At 41.5% G+C, this 15229-nt stretch overlaps 1 pseudogene across 1 annotated transcript; it reads right to left on the bottom strand.

Annotated features, from left to right (window-relative positions):
• Window positions 1-1008: 1008 nt before the first annotated feature.
• On the bottom strand, window positions 1009-3998 carry LOC308434917 (histidine--tRNA ligase, cytoplasmic-like; annotated as a pseudogene). Its single transcript has 3 exons — window positions 3840-3998; window positions 2521-2619; window positions 1009-2345 (listed from the first exon to the last, which is right to left on the bottom strand). The product of its transcript is annotated as a histidine--tRNA ligase, cytoplasmic-like (transcript).
• Window positions 3999-15229: the final 11231 nt, after the last annotated feature.

The raw sequence follows: 15229 nt of genomic DNA, 5'->3' as shown, positions 1-15229 counted from the left end.
GGGTAGCTAGATTTCTGAATATATGAATTAGGAGCTTCGTCGATATTTCATGATGCTTATGACAGAATTGTCCAGAGATAGGTAAAATCCTAGGTTCATCAAGTCCTTGAAAGTAGGGTGAAAAATTACTCTATTTCGAATAGTTTAGTAGCTTAGCACAAAATAAAATTCCACTCTGAAGTAAATATTCACTAAAAAATTGTTTTGTCCCGGGTTACAAGGCATTTGCCTTTTAGTTAGAGAGTGAAAGCTTCTCAGTTATTTTAATAGTCATCCAGAGTTTAAAAAATATAGTCTCAGGTAACAGCACACAGCAAGCTGGCCATTTCTATAGACAAGCTCTGGTTGCTCATCATATTTTTACTGTTCCATAGTGCAATTAGAATACCAAGATAAATGAAGATATTGCTTTATGAAGCTAAGTATATTAAATTTTAGTGCCTGTAATATATACTGGTTGTACTGCCAGTGACATGGGGTTGGGGAGATGGCTCAGTTTGTGAATCAATGGTTCTACAAGCCTAAGTTGAGTTAAGATCCCCCAGCACCCACAAATGTGCTGAGCATGGAAGTGCTCTCTCTCTCTCTCTCTCTCTCTCTCTCTCTCTCTCTCTCTCTCTCTCTCTTTCTTTCTAGTGGTAGGGACATTTATTAGACTTTCTGGCCGTGGGTTGTTCATCTGCTATGTGACTTTTCAATGAAGCCATCTCAAGTCCATACAGAAGTTTAGGAGGCAGAGACTTGATTAACGCACCTATACTGCTTGACCCCATCCTTGAAAAGGAAGTGTAGTACCTGGCCATTTTTATTTTCTTTTATTTTATTTTTGGCCAGTGATTACGGGTAATAACATAGTAATAAAAACAACCCCCCCCAAAACAAACAAACAAAAAAAGCTTCAGCTCTGACCACCCTTCAGCCTTCTCTGGATCAGATGTGTGCAAACTGTTTAAATACAAATGATACGGTTAGGTTTTAGGTAAGTTAAGGCCAATCCTGTCTCCTCTACTAGTTTGCTCCGTTCAGCGGATGGAGCGGTTGACCTGCTTTTCTGATCTCCTCCACAAGGTCTCTTCGGACACCCACCTCTTCTCTGCTGCTCACTCACTGAGCAGAGCTTGAGGACACCATCTTTGAACTCCTGCTCAGCAACAATGGCTACCAGTGGGATGCCTGCTTCTTCACGGCACTGGTTCAGTAACTTAGGTTCTTCTTGTACAGCAGCTCAGCCTTGTTCCCAGCCTCCCGTAACTCTGAGACGAGCTTCAGTCTGTCCTCCAGCAACTTCTTTTCTGCAGATGCCACAAGCACCTGCGTCTCTGTGGTCCGTACCTTTTCTTCTAAAGCCTCCAATCTTTGCTCCACAATGGAGAAGATCCGCTCCATTCCAGTACTGAGCCCAACGCATGGCCCCTCGCGCCCTTTGGGGACAAACATGCCGACCAGCTCATCGTAGCACCCTCTGGCAGCTAAGCTGCCCACACCCAATGTCTCTTCCCCAGCTTGGGTTGGCATTTGTAGCAGCAATAGATGAACCCAACGTAGTAGTCCAGCCCAGGAGCAAGGCTCAAGTCAAAAGAGATCCTGTCATCAACGCCAAACAGGATTAGATATTCAAAGAGCAGCTTTAGGTCTCCCAAGCCCTCTACAGTCTGTTTTGGGAGAGTTTAGGGTTCTGGAGTAACTGCTCCACCAGAGACACCCCACCGTGCTGCTGGACAGAGTCCCCGATGCGATCAGCCACTTCGGGAGCAAGGCCCTTTTCTCCCACGGTCTCATTCTTCACTTCCTCCCAGGAAACCTTGCCTAGTTTGTCCCCCGAGGAGCAGGTGGGACGGAACTTGCTATCAGGAACAACACAGACACCAAACATTCCATCTAGGATGTGCCCATCTTACCTTGACCAGGAAGTGGCCAATCTGAAGTGAACTCGGGATCTCACGCATAATCTTTAGGCACTCCGCATCAGGAATCATGGGGTCGAACTGTCCAACAATGTCAGAATCACATTGATAGAATTCACTGTAACGGCCTCAGGTCATAGCTGGGGTGTTCCGGTGATACACCTTTGCTATATGATAGCGTTTGATATTGGTCCGTTTATTCATTGCCAGATATGGAGCAAAAGGGGCAGTGAGGTCAAAACAGAGGGACAGCAGCTTCCCACCCAGGTCCTTCGGGTCATAGATAAGTTTTGAGTCTCCATCCTTTTCAGTCAGTGTTTCCTTTAGTTCAAACACAGGTCTATCAATCACTCCTGCTCCATGACATTTGAAACAGCAGATGATGACATCAAACACCTTTTCTCGGATTGCCATCTGCCGGGGACTATAGCCTCCCGTGCCCTATGGGGAGAAGGGAGGTAGGATGAGGAACATTGTTAAATGTTTCAAGTTTGAATGATGAAAAGGTGTTGGAAAAGCAGTCATAACAGCTCATTCCTGTTTCCACCTTCCGGAGGCTAATGCAGGAGGATTGTGGTGAGTTCCAGGCCAGCCTAGACTAGAAACTAAGCCCTGTCTTGGGGGTTTTGAGCACAAACTTCTGTGTGCCTTCATCATGGCCCAGCTGTGCCTTCAATTTTAGGAGTTTCCCCTCCTCCTCCTCGCCGGATCCACCCTAAGTATCTCCTCACTCAACCCCTTTCGCTCTCGGAAGTGCCCTTACATAACTCCACACTGGGAATGGTGCGGCACCTTTACGGTTCCATACTGGGTATGGTGGTCGACCTTTACAACTCTAAAGTTTGGGTGTTGGAGATTAAACTGGCTGATCCATGAAGTTTGCTGGCCAGCCAGTCTAATTAATGGTAACTCTGGCTTCAGGGAGAAATCCTGTGGCAAAAGCTAAGAGTTAGAAAAGAATTGATTTCAACCTGTGGCCTTCCCATATATACACAGTTACATGCATGGATGCGTACTCACATATACACAAAAGTGTATAACAGACACACACAAATAAAAAGCATGAAGCCAAATGAAAATATCATTTAAAATTAGAATAGAATAGAATAGAATTAAGATAAAATTTAAAATTAGAATTCAGACCATTCTTCCTTACCCAAAGAACAACCTGATGATATACAAGTTCCATTCTCCTCTACTTTTGAAAACTTGTCTACTTCTAAAAACCTCCATGTGTTTAGACACATTTTGCCAGATCTCCACTCTCTTCCTAATGTCCCAGGGCTGAGACTTCAGGTCTGAGCTTCCTCAAGTCTGAGCTGGTATTTCTCTCCCAGTATTTCCCATTTAACCGTAGGGCCATTGGCAAAATAACACGCCTTCCCATAACTTCGAAATGTAATAGAACTTCCAATTTTTCTGAAGATTGTTTTTCTCATAGTTCTTTTTCCTTTTTTTTTTTTTTTTTTTTTCTGAGAAAGACCTCATGGAATCCGAATGTATATCGCTGGGATTTATCTTTTAGGATTGGGAAGATGTGTTTTGCCAGTCATAAATGGACTGTAATCCCCCGGGGATTTCAAGTTTAATTCAAAAACACTCTCTCCCAAGCTGCTAAATTTGGCAACCTACACTCTCCTCTCCATATGCCATCCTTAGGGGATTCTATATATATTGTCCATAATGGTTTCTACTTAGGATGTCTGGAAAAGTAGATCTTATGGTCACAGAAGGGCCATTAAAGAGAATTTGAAAACAGATCCATTAAGTTGAAGGATTCAATTGTAACAGTGTTCATGTCGCATGGGTTACGCTAATTGATATTCAAGGAATGATTCTCTGAGCCCCGAGCTTATGTCAGACGGCTGGTGCTTATATCCCTTACCACCTGGTTTGATATTGTCTCTGGAGAGGGAAATGTTAGCAGGGTCCGGCCGGCATAGGAAGTCGGAGAGATAAATGAATTCTCTCGGACTCCATTTCCATCCCATTCTCTCCTTCAGAGCCTTTGCTGCTTCGAACGACCAGCTTTTTTTCATTAATTACATCAGCTCTGCGTTTGTTATGTCTTGTTAGAGGGAAGAACGTTTCCATCTTTCTCTCCTGGACTGTGGAATGAAGTAGTTATGTTTTGCAAACATGCAGAATCTTAAACATCTCTGGTTAGTGTGTGTGTGTGTGGGGGGGGGGTTAAAATAGTTTTCTGTGTCCTGGTGCGAGCTTATCCTGAATCTCTGTTTGTGCCTCTTCTTTCTGCTCCCTTACTGTGTGTAGACTTTTCTCTCCACCTGGCTCTTATTTTCAAGCCGGATAGTTCTCAAGAGCAACAAACTTTCCCAAGGTCTCCCAGTTCCGTCCTGTCTCAGCAATGCTGAAATTATTTTTTACTTTCTTTCTATTAAAAAAAAATCTAAACCTGTTTTTCTTCTGTTAAATGATTTTCAGGAGATGTCTCCCTCTGCCGAGCATGTTAGGAGCCCTTCCTTGGACAGTATGTTTGGAGTCCTTGTCCTGTCTCGCTGTGTGAATTACAGACACCTTAACTGGGCTGGTTATTTTAGAGATAGAGTAGACACCATGATTATTTGAATGTGGAGACTCTTTGTGAATTTTAAAATTTTGTCTCCATCTGTTGTCTTATTTGACTCTCGAAAAGATCTTGCAAAGCAGAAAGAATAATGATTCCTATGGTTTTATAGATGAGAAAAAAACACGGCCATAAAGAATAATGGGACTGGCTTACCACTCTGGGGAGTAGCAAATGACAGAGTCTGGTCAAGTCTGTCTCTCTCTCTCTGTGTGTGTGTGTGTATGTGAACTCTCCCAATGTCAATGTAGTATGTGCTCAACACACACTAATTGTGATCTTCTGTTTTGTAATGTAAAATTAAACAGAAAAGCACACACGCACTCACACACATTCACTCACACACACTCACATACTCAAACATACTCACACACACAGTCACTCACATTCACACACACTCACATACACACTCACATAACCACTCACACTCACACAGTCACTCACACTTACACAAACAGACACACACTCACACACACACTTACATACACACACTCACACATACACTTACATACACACACTCACACACTCACACACACACACACACACACACACACACACACTATAGTTGTATCTCTGCTCACATGAGATATATTAACCTACACAGTTGCCACTGACTAAAATGCAATGTTGGGAATTTCCCACCCAGTTTCAGTTGCACAGCAGCAATATTACCCTCTCATCCACCTCAGGCTTTCAATGAGAATTACACACATGATTTGCTCTATGTTGACACCAACAGAGCAGAAAACTGCACCAGGAACAGATTCTGGACTTATATGAATTATATCCCAGCTCACAAGTGACAAGCTGTAAGAACATTGTTTTAGTCTGCCTTCCTGTCATGACCGAAAGTAAATTGAGAAGGAAATGGATTACTTGACTTATATGTCCCCACCTCCGTCCATTATTGAGATAAGTCAGAGCAGGAGCTTAAGCTGGAGCTCAGGCAGGACCCATGTTGGATCCATATCTGCTTCGGAGCTTGCTTCCAGACTCATATTCAGATACTTATTTAAACATCCCAGACCCACTTGGCCTAAGGATGGTACCACCCACAGTGGGCTAAGCCTTCCTCCATCCGTTAGAAATGGAGAAAGTGCCTCTACCCACAGGCTAATACGATGGAGTCAACTGAGGTTTCTTTTTCCAGATGTGTCAAGTTGACAATGAATATTAGTGATCACAGTTTGTGCATATTATTTAGCCCTCTGTGGCTATATATGTCCATATCTGTAAAATGTGGCTATAAAGAGCTACACCCAAGCTGGAGTTTTTTTGGGAGAAAGGGGAAGTAGAGGTATGAAATGAATATAATAAAGATGTTTAAGTTGGAATTTTTGACTGACCAATGCTTCAAGATAAGATAAATATAAGATATAGAATACTACAAAGTATACCTTTGTTTGGTGATTTAAAGCTTAATAATTTTAATTATGTGTTTGTGTGATGACATATGCAGAGTGCAGGTGCCCTTGACCGGAAGAGGAAGGGCGAGCTCCTGGACCTGTAGTTACAGGCAATTTTCATTGCCCTTCTTGAGTGGTGAAAACTGAATTAGTTGATTTCCTCTACAAGAGCAGTAGGAGCTCTTTAATGCTGAGAAACCTTAATAGCCCCTGCGTCTTTGTCTTTGGAGACAGGGTCTCACCCCGTAGCCCAAGCTGGCCTCAAACTTAAAGCCATCCTCCTGTTTCAGCTTTCCACAGTTTTGGATTCGTAGGCGTGTTCTACTACAGACTGTAGGTGTGGTCTAACCTTAAATGCAAATCCAAAAGACAGTTTTAATGGGGCTTAGAAAATAAATGGTCCTAAAATCCAGGTGGAGTCAGGATTTGGGGGAAGGTGTGTAAGACCTAAGGTGTGACAGCCTTACTCTTTCTGTCCTTTGAGATGGGATATGGAGGTGTTGCCTCCCATACTAGATGAAGTAACTGAAGAGACTTAGATTCAGAGCATCGTTCACAGTGGCCCGATGTTCATAGGTTGGGTGACTGGTGCCCAACAAAAGCAGTTCCTGACAAAAGAGCATTTCTATCCCGGAGAGGGACCACCACTATTTGGTTCACTGACATATTTATTGTGCTCAGGCCACAAAGCTACACAGGAAACTTACTGCCGTGTCAGCCATCAACCTGCTTGTTGTTTTTATGACTGATTCTCTCCCTCCCTCCTCCTTTCTGCCCCCCTGTCTCTCCCAGTCTCCCTATTTCTGTCTCTGTCTCTAAACTATAATCACATATACCCCTGGCTGGCTTTGAATTTCCTCTGTAGCCAGGGTTGAGGTTGGTCTTCTCATCCTACTCCCTCAGACTCCCAAGATGGGATACCAGAAACCATCACACCCAACTGGGGATTGTTTGCTAAAGAGATGCTGTGCAAGTACACCGCACAGCAGAAGAAACCAGAAAGCACAAGTTTCCGGAGGCTGGATGGGGGTGTGGGTCCATGGTAGAGTAATTGCCCGGCCTGTGTGAGGTTTTGGATTCAATCTCTAGAACTACGTAACTGCGGAAAGAGGTGTATTATCAACGTAGAAAAAAATTAGTCAATGATGAGGCCTTCCCAGCAACCAGGAGTTTCCAATAATCAGAAGGTTCCCACGGGTGAGCCATCAAGCCTCCTTCTTTCTCTGCAGATCCCACTGCTGCCTTACAGAAGAGCGTCTGAGAGAAAACCCCGTCTCTGTGCCTATTGCTCTTTCTTGTTTTGTTTTGTTTCAATTACTGTTTCCCCGGGAAATACAAAGATAGTACCCAGACAATAGGAAGGAGAATGCATTTTCAGTGTCGATCAAGGTCAGACTTCTGACTGGAGGGAGCTAGCAGATGCTTTGGTGATGAGTTAGATAGCCCTTGCAATTGAAAGTGACTGCGGACTACCGGGGCAGGGTACAGAGTGAAGTCAGAGGCTGAGCCAAGTTTCAACCAAGAAGGAAAGGGATAGCCCCACCGTGCAGCATGAACGGAAGAGGCAGAAGTAAGGTAATTTTTATAATAATTTTGTATAATGCATGCTATTCTAGAACAGGCAAATTGGGTTTGTCATTAACTGAAACCCTCGAGTTATTTTCATAGGAAATAGCCTCCTGTGTCAGATCTACCTCATCCTGTACTTACACAGGAAGGGATATAATTCTAAAATAACCTTGTCTTTGTCTCTCTCTTTCCCGCTTTGGACTGCGCAGTGGGGCTCTTCTGTTCTCCGTTTCCCATGGCTTCTGACTAAGGTCAGTTAAAGCACCTTGAACACATTATGCTCTTGGGGTTATTAATATTTCTTCTTCACCCTGTAGGTCTATCTTCTTATTAAAGAAATAGAAATTTTAAAATGCAGAGGAACATCAAGAAATTTTAAGCTATTGAAGATCTCTCACCCAATAGCAAGTAATAAGAAGACTGTCAGTTTCTTCTGATTACTTCCAGCAGTAAATCACTGCCTCATTAAACTATTGGAAACCTACAGATGTAGGAAAGATCTTTTGCAAACTTAAACAAAATCCATATTCATGGAGTTTCTAGCCATTTGCTCATGTTTTATCTCCTAGAGGAATTCAGCTCATGTTTAGCTGGAATTCCATGCTTTTAAGATTCCCTACCCCCTCCTCACTAACAGTAGAAGACAGTTATGTCTTCTTTTTTCTGAACACCAGGCCCAGATGTAACTGAAGAGCAGAGTTCATTCTGCTGTCATTCAGCATGCATATTAGGTTTGTGGTCAGCTCAGCCCCTCCAGTGATTTCCATAGGAAATATACTCAGGAGCCAGCTCTATTCTGTCTTATGCTTATACATGGGTACCCAAAAGAGCTGAAGAAAATTGAACACATTACCCTCAATTCTGTTCATGTTGCCCCAGGCATCAAGCCTTTTGGGTGCACTTGGAATCTCTCTTCTTATTCAGAAAGACTGAGGTTTGAAAACTAACTAGTCTTGTATTCCAGCATTGGACTTTTGGTTAATTATTTATTTATTCTTGAGGTATGATCTTTGCTTAATCCATGGATGAAAGAGATGGATAGGAAAGTTCTTCAATGGCCATCTCTGGAATTATTGATCCTTGAATATCCTGAGGTATATCTAGGGCAAGTATCTCAACATGAAATCACTGGGGGATGGCAGGAATAGACATTAGCACTAAACATTGACAAGCTGAATATTTTTAAGAAAAGTTAAAAGGCAAGCACTATCATGACAGTTAAGATCACAGTGTTGCTATTTTAAAAGTCTTTGTTTATACTGGGTATATAAAGGAGTCATGTAGAATGGGGCACAGTATCTAGAGTTGAAGAATAAACCTCAGGTCCAGATACCTACGGTAGCAGCAATGGTATCATTGGTCTAGCTTCTGGTGTGATTTGGATTCTGGCCTGAACTTCTTTCTACCCACATTCTAAGCTCACTTGTCCAGTTCCACGATGCTTCTCATGTTGAGTTATATGCTTCCAGTGGATTCCATTTCTCTTCCTATCCAAAGCCACACCCTACCCTGTTGCTTACAGGGAAATATGACAACTATTTTCCAAGTGCTATTTAATTGGCAGTTTCTATTTTCTGCCCTTACACTCTTAGAGCAAGACTTCACAACTCCGTTAACACCTATGTTCATCGTCGTTTCTGCATTACTGAAAGCTGATGACTATCGTCTCATAGGAGAGTCATTCAATTCCTTTCTCTTTGAAAATCTAACAGTGATGGAAGAGAATTTCAAAACCGATGTAAAGCTGACAGCCAACCTTCTCCTCATGGAACTTCTCATCCTTTGAACCAAAGACTGTTTATTTACACATACCCACTCATGAAAATAAACCAGTAGGCAAACATTCCGGGTTGGTGGTCCCGTGAGACTTGAGCAACAGCCTGGTTCATTTGATCTGCTCTGCACATTTCTGCTTTAATCCACTGATTGCTGGGATTGCCACCTTTTTCTGGAGAGACATTATTTCTTTTACTGAGGACTTTCCTTTAGAAAGGAATTGCATCATTTTCTGCATGCACGTGTATCTCCATAGGAGTATTTTATCAATATAAAAAGGCAGTGGAGACACAGTTGGTTGAGATGACAGTGTGTAAAGGCACCAGTTGCCAAGCCTAAGGGGCTGATTTGGATTCCTGGGACCCACACGATGGAAGAAGAGAACCAACTCCAGTCAGCTCCACTCTAATCTCTCACCAACACTGTGCTCTGCCTGCCTCATAAGTGAGCCAATCAGTGCAATTCTACAGAAGTAGGATTAGGAATGTCTCACTATTTCCAGTAACCTACCCCTGCAAAGACTAAATGCCAGTATTTCTTTTTAAATATTTATTTAATTATTATATTTAAGTACACTGTAGTTGTCTTCAGACACACTGGAAGAGAGCATCAGATCCCATTACAGATGGTTGTGAGCCACCATGTGGTTGCTGGGAATTGAACTCATAACCTCTGGAAGAACAGTCAATGCTCTTACCACTGAGCCATCTCTTCAGCCCGCCAGTATTGTTAATGAATACAGAAGAGTATCTAAAACCAGAGTCCCCAGTTTTTATATCCTAGAAAGAGTCCTGAGCAAGCTCACTGGTCTACACATCTGAAAGTACACACCTGACACCTGTAATATTTACAAACTCCTTTAGTGACATTTGCACTGGAGTTGATGGTGTACACTCATGTGGAACTTGCGTATGGAGCAGGGCAGACTCCCGAGCTGTGCTTACCCCTCTCCTCTGGTGCTGTCCTGCCTTTCTTTTAGCAGACAACCTCTGTTCCAATTTGTAGCCCACGGTTCAGCAGGGACTGGTCCCAGGCTGTGGCCATAGGTAGGACAGCAGTCTTACCCTTTATTCATTGCTTGGGTCACGGTGATTAGTTCAGGGATAAGTGCCTCACCTCAAAGAGGTCAACAAACTTAATTGTAACCAGACATTAGATATCTTGCAGATACCTGTTTTCTCACTCACCGCATGCTCAGCCAATCTTGTAGTGTTGGAAGAGGGTGAAAGAGAGCAAACCAGAGACCTCTGGGGTGTTACTTCTTTTTTTGATTTTTTTTAAGATTATAAATGGGGGGAGGGGATGGGAGATGGATAGGGGGTTGGGGGGAACCAGGAAGGGCAATAACATTTGAAATGTAAATAAATAAAATAACCAATAAAAAAAGTAAGAGAGATGCAATGGAAACAAGATTTTATTTATTTATTTTATAAATGTTTGTGTGTGTGTGTGTGTGTGTGAGTGTGTGTGTGTGTGTGTGTGTGTGTGTGTGTGTGTGTACACTGTCACTGTCTCTGGACACCAGAAGAGGGCATCAAATAACATCACTGTTGCTTTTGAGCCACCATGTGGTTGCTGGGAATTGAACACAGACCTCTGGAAGAGCAGTCAGTGTGCTTAACTGCTGAGCCACCTCTCCAGCCCTGATGCTTTTATAAATATGGTGATTACTTCTGTGTTTCATACCTACATACAATATATTTTTACCACATCCTTTCCTCACTCTTCTTAACTCCTCTGAGATCTACACTCCACCTCCTTGTGATTATGTGTCTTTTTTTTTAATAGCTTGTAAAAACCAATGAGTGCTATTGATTTACCAGTTAGAATGCAACCATCCACTGCTTGTGTGTGTGGACTGACCCAGCAGGGCATACATCCTTCCAAACACTGACTCTCCCTACACCAGAATTCTCCAAATGTGACCAACTCATAAATTAGGAATTGGAGCTCCTTGGTCCCTCTCCTGATATATAGGCTAGATTGATCTTGTGTGGGTCTGACATGGGTAACCAAAGCTACTGCATTCACAAGTGCACTGGCCTTGTTATGTACAGAAGACACGGCTCTTGGGTTTGATTCTTCCCAACCTTTGGCTCTTATAACCTTTCTGTCTTCTGTTTTGCAACTCTCTCTGAGCCTTGTAAGAAACCAGGTATGATAGTGGTATATCACTTGTGATCAAACATTCCACTTCTCACAAGGATACTAAGTATCAGGGTCCCATCCTCATGACCTTATTTTGTCTGAATAATCTTCTTGTAAGTTCCATCTCTAAATGCAGCTATATTTGAGAATAGGGATATTTAACACATGAATTTTGGAAAAATATAACTCAGTTTTGTACCACAATGGCCTTTATTAATCCCACTGAAAACATTAGGTTGCATTTGAAGTCTCTTAACACAACAGGATTTCAAATACAAAATCATTTCTTTCTATTCATCCTTTGTGTCTGACTTGCCTTCCCAAGTGAACAGGTGCATCAGAGCACCCAAACACTTAGGATAGGAAAGACCTGGGGCTAGAGAGATGGCTCTTAGTAAAGTGTGAGAATCTGAGTTCAATCCTCAGAACCCTTACAGAAAAGCCCAGTGTTGCACTGTGTGCCGATACTCATAGCATTGGGGAGGCCAAGAGAAGTGGGAATATGGAGCTAGCTAGCCACTAGGATGAGCCAAATCAGTGAGATCTTGGCCAATGGAGATACCCTGCATTAAAAACCCAAGATGGATGACCACTGAGTACCAGCATCCTTAGCTTGGCCTTCCCTGTACACTTGTATACATGTGAACAGAGATGGGCAAGATTATCTATTGCTGTGGTTCAGATGGAATATTCTGTGTTCTGGATGCCAGGTTCACCATTTGTGTAACCTTCTCCCCAGTGCACTCTCCTATAACAAAAAGCACAGACCTCTGCAGTCATATAGACTTGATGCATTAGCAATTGCCAAGCACCGAGTCCAGCTCCTGACATTGTGTTATTGCAACCATGAAATAGACCTTAGTTTATTGCATGTGGTTATAAGGCAGTAACTGCATACACATTAACTGACTTTTTCAAGCCTGGTTATTACTACTGAGTAAGGAGAGGATGATTACTGCAAAGATGACAGATGTAAATTAACCAGTATGGGTCCTGACACAGTAAAGGATAAATTGTATGTGAACAAATGGATAAATTGCAATTAGAGAATGCAGTCCCTTTTTGTATTGAAATGTTCACTTTGTACTCTAGTATAGCTAATTTTGGTTTATTTCATGCATTTATTAGGCTATTCTATTTTTCTCTCTTATTTAGTTCTCCAGTGTTCAAATGTAATTACATGGGAAGGACACTAGCACCCAAATGAGACAGAATAATTTAGACAAGATTTGATAATAGTATTCTCTATAATTCTTTTAAAAATCTGTTGCTGAAAAAGTAGTGGGCAAAGTGGAAGTCTAACTTAAACTGTGTAATTAGCAATTATTTAAATGGATTACATTTCCAAGAATCTTTCTGTAATGGGACAAACAGTAGCCTGCCTGCTAAAATTATACTCTTCACATTGAAAATTAGGGCCAGACAGTATAACGGAGTTCTCACTGGTTTGTGTTGTCAAAGCAGGGCCTGATTTGGAGGCAAGGTTCTACCTACCTTGAGATGAAGATTCTGTAACTGTAATTACCCTTCGGACTCTTGAACTGGTGATGTGAACTGGAACACATGATGCTCAGTGTGTTGCTTTGCAGTCAGATTAACGTTATAAAGTAAATCCTTAAAAGTGATCTTTAAAATCTTAACTCTCTTTTGCTAGGATTTGTAAGCCTTTGAAGCTAAGTCAGAAACACACACACACACACACACACACACACACACACACACACACACACAGAGAGAGAGAGAGAGAGAAGAGACAAAGAGAAGGGGGTTACATTTAAAAAGCAGTGTAAATGATCTTTACTCCCCATTATCAGTTTTATTCTTCTGAAATAATTGTATCACAGGGTTTTCTTTTAAATTAGTTATTATTCATATATTCATTTTGTGTGTATGGGAGTTTTGCCTGTATGTGTATGTATACATCCATGTGTATACCTACTGCTGGAGCCATTCTGAAGAGTGTCAGATACCCTAGGGCTTACATTAAGAGATAATTGTAAGCTGCCATGTGGGTGCTAGGAGTTGAACTTGGATCTTCTGGAAGCATAGCCAATGCTCTTAAGCACTGAGCCATTTCTTCAGCCCATGTTTTCTTCTTAAATATTGAACCTACCAGCCTACATTTCACATTTGTTGCGATAGTTGTCAGCATCCTTTGGTTCCTTTCCAGCTCAGGACAGAAGCTCATACTCACAGCTCACAGAGAAGGCTCTATTTCAAATGAAGCATAATTTTCAAGTAAAGATGCACCAGGACTGTTCACTGAAACAGTTTCTGACTCTTTTCAAAATAATTTTCTGTTCATCACAAAGAATGTGCCAATAAATATTTAAATGTTACTACATTTAAAAAAATCTTAAAGTGAGGTTTCTTTAATATTTGGCTACTTTGGGGTAATTTCTGGTTGCTACCATGCCGCTCAAAGAGATTAGAAGAAATAAATGACCTGTATGGACAGGAAGCTTTGGTGATCACAGTAAAAGCACATATAAATCAAAGGTAAGTTATCTATGTCAAAAGTATTCCAATTCACTTCTGTAGAAGGAGGATTGCTCTACTTAACCTTCACAAATCATTTCTAGATTTCTTCACAAGTCATGACAATCAAAAGAGACAGAAAATGTTCATATTGTTGAAGGCTTTGAGGAATTTCTTACCTAGAAACACACCAATAGGATACATGTGTGTTTTCACTGTTCAGATTCCATGGTCCTACCACCCAGGAGACTTTCATTCAATATACTCAGTAAAGCCCAGGTTGCTTCACTGTTCAGCAAAAATGTCCACACAATAATTGTCAGGAGCCATCAAGGGAAGTTAAGGTTGTCAGGTGACTTTCCTGGAGGTCACCCATCATTTTGCATAACTCATGACGGGTAAGCTCTGAGAGGCAAGGTCTCAAGACACTTCATCCTAGGATTGCTTCTTGCAGCTGATATACCTCTCCTGTCACTATTACATAGTCTAATGATTCCTGTCCATACTATTGGACAGATTTCCTACAGGTCAACAGACAGATGAACTTATATCAATAAATGCTGCTTAATGAATTAATGGTTTCATAGAATTCCTGATGTGACTCAAATAATTTTAGTAAGAAACTTTTAAGAGATGTTTTAGTTGTTTTGCCTGAAAGATATAATAACATTCAATCAAGAATAGAATGTGCCTACTCCAGATCAAATTATAAATAAAAACTGCACATTAAGGAATACAATGAACTTTCACAATTACACTAAAAAGAAAAATAGACTTGGGATGAATTTCCTATCAAGTACAAACAAACATTCATTCTAGGAGAAATCCAAGGATGAAGCCATAGGTGTGCACTATGATAAGATGCCATGTGAAACTGTTGCTTTGAACTTATAATGAGCTTACAGAATGAAATACTGTTTGAGTTTCTGTAATTACCTTTTATGTAACATTTTATCTATGGACTAATTTTCTAAAGAAGTTTTGTCTAAGGAGATATTCAAAAAGTCAGAGAGAAGGTATAAAGTGTGTGTGTGTGTGTGTGTGTGTGTGTGTGTGTGTATACATATATGTGTGTGTGTGTGTATACATACATGTGTAAGTATATATGTATGTATGTAAATATGTGCGAGCACTTGTGGAGTTGACGAGACAAGTGGCCAGGCTGACCAGAAAATATGTTTATTTCTACATGAGTGCTTGAAATTTTCCTTTCTTCCTTTTCTTTGCTTTCTCGTTCACAAAGACTTATCGAGCCCTGAGCCTCTGGCCTGGCCAGCAAAAGGCTCCTTCCCAGTTGGTCAGAGAAAGGAACTCTAGCAATAAATCCTTTACTTAATCCCCCACTGCTAAGCAGCAGTTGT

This window comes from Micromys minutus, assembly GCF_963924665.1.
Source record: "Micromys minutus genome assembly, chromosome: 22".
NCBI lineage: Eukaryota > Metazoa > Chordata > Mammalia > Rodentia > Muridae > Micromys > Micromys minutus.
Note: the sequence above shows the minus strand (reverse complement) of the source record. Positions and strands in the feature narration are given on the sequence as shown.